The 1,637-nt window shown below is 48.9% G+C and overlaps 1 pseudogene; it reads right to left on the reverse strand.

Moving 5' to 3' along the window:
• Nucleotides 1-488: 488 nt before the first annotated feature.
• On the reverse strand, nucleotides 489-1,452 carry LOC101654169 (annotated as a pseudogene).
• Nucleotides 1,453-1,637: the final 185 nt, after the last annotated feature.

The following is a 1,637-nucleotide window of genomic DNA, read 5'->3' on the forward strand; positions in this document are numbered from 1 at the left end:
CCATTCCATCAGTGCAACAGAGGCAAAAACTGTGGCCCACACAGGCCTGGGTCAGGACCAATGCTCTCCCTAGAGCCCCATTAGCAACACCTTTCTGGACCAGGTTCCCAGCAAACCAGTCAACCATCTAGAGGACTGCTTCTCTCCCACCAGTGTCAGCTTCTGGATAGTGGTTTTCAACCCAAGCCTGTGGTCCATACCCCAACGCAGGGTGAGGGAACCTGCCTTCCTGGCATGTATCGGACCCGGGAGAGAGATGTCAAATTTTTTCTACGTGGAAACAGCCCCTTTCAAAAGAAACACTTCAGTAAATCATCCTTTACTCAAAGGACAGGGTTTACATTTCACAGAGATGGCTTTAACTTGCATCTCCCAGTCCTACCGCCACCCATCTCATCCCACCAGCATTCTTTCCCCAGTTCAATAGTACACATAGCAGGCAGACAAGGGAATATTTTGGGGGTGTTTTTAATGATTTGACTCAAGATCTAGAATCCCAGCTTCTGGAAGAACCACTTATTTTCGCCTGTCTTGTACCTCTCCTCAAATTTGACCTTGGCCTTGTGTGGCAAGATCAATATCATGCCTGCTCATAGCAGCAAGTGACCTTGAATCTCCCCCACCCGTGCGGAGCTGACCAGAGCTGGCTGAAACAACCAGCAGTGAGTGACCTTGAATCTCCCCCATACACCTGCAGAGCTGACCAGAGCTGGCTAATGTAACTTTTCAGCAGCTTTGCAAGTCCTTTTTTTCCCTTTTATTCACGGCCCATTTTGCTCACGGCCTGTTTTGCTCATGCCCGTTTTGCTCTCAGCCCACCCTGCATCCAGCACAAATACACCGGGAACCAGGAAGACACCTTACATTCCAGAAACCCAGACATACCTGTATCTCCCAATCCCTGACTACTTTACCTTATATGGACTCAAGGCAGCCCAGTCACATGTTCCCTGGCAATATAAACACCACCCCTGGAGCCTGGAGTGCGACTCCCTTGGCCCGGACACTATGGACTGTGGGACTTCGCCCAGACTGGGTTTTTCTCCCTAATAAAGGCTGTTTGCTTAAATCCGACTGATTTGGTCTCTGATGCCTCTCAACCATGTTATAGGCTTCCCAACGGGCCTTGTGTTTAAGAGCAGGGTCTCTGAAGACATCCTTGTTGACCACGGTTTTGTCCAGGGGGATGTCTACGGAGTACCTCTTGGGCATGAGATGTTTATAGTTATACACCTTCACAAAAGACTTGGTCTTTAACTTCTTGGAAATTTTATTCTTGCCCATGGCAGCTGTCACTTTGCGGGGATATCAGTCAATTTCAACCACCAGGGTGTGGCTGTAGGGGCGGTCCGAGGCGCCATCACCCATGTTCTTTCCGATGACGGCTTTGCATCCCACATAGTGTCCTGCCAGAACCAGCACCACCTTCCTGGGTTTCATGAACTTGCCCATTTCGACAACAGGCTCTCAGGCTGACAACAGAAAGCCACAGTGTTTTATTTTTAATAGGTCCCCTTCACCTATTTTTTCTTCTGCGGAGCATGCTTCCTTTGTTATTTCTGTTACTTCTGCTTCCATGTATTCCCTGCAAGGGAATCCTAGCTTTGTCCCAATTTTCTCACTGCTGATCCTGATAG

The sequence above is a fragment of the Echinops telfairi genome, unplaced genomic scaffold (assembly GCF_000313985.2).
Source record: "Echinops telfairi isolate 266 unplaced genomic scaffold, ASM31398v2 ScPeMD7_70;HRSCAF=299, whole genome shotgun sequence".
NCBI lineage: Eukaryota > Metazoa > Chordata > Mammalia > Afrosoricida > Tenrecidae > Echinops > Echinops telfairi.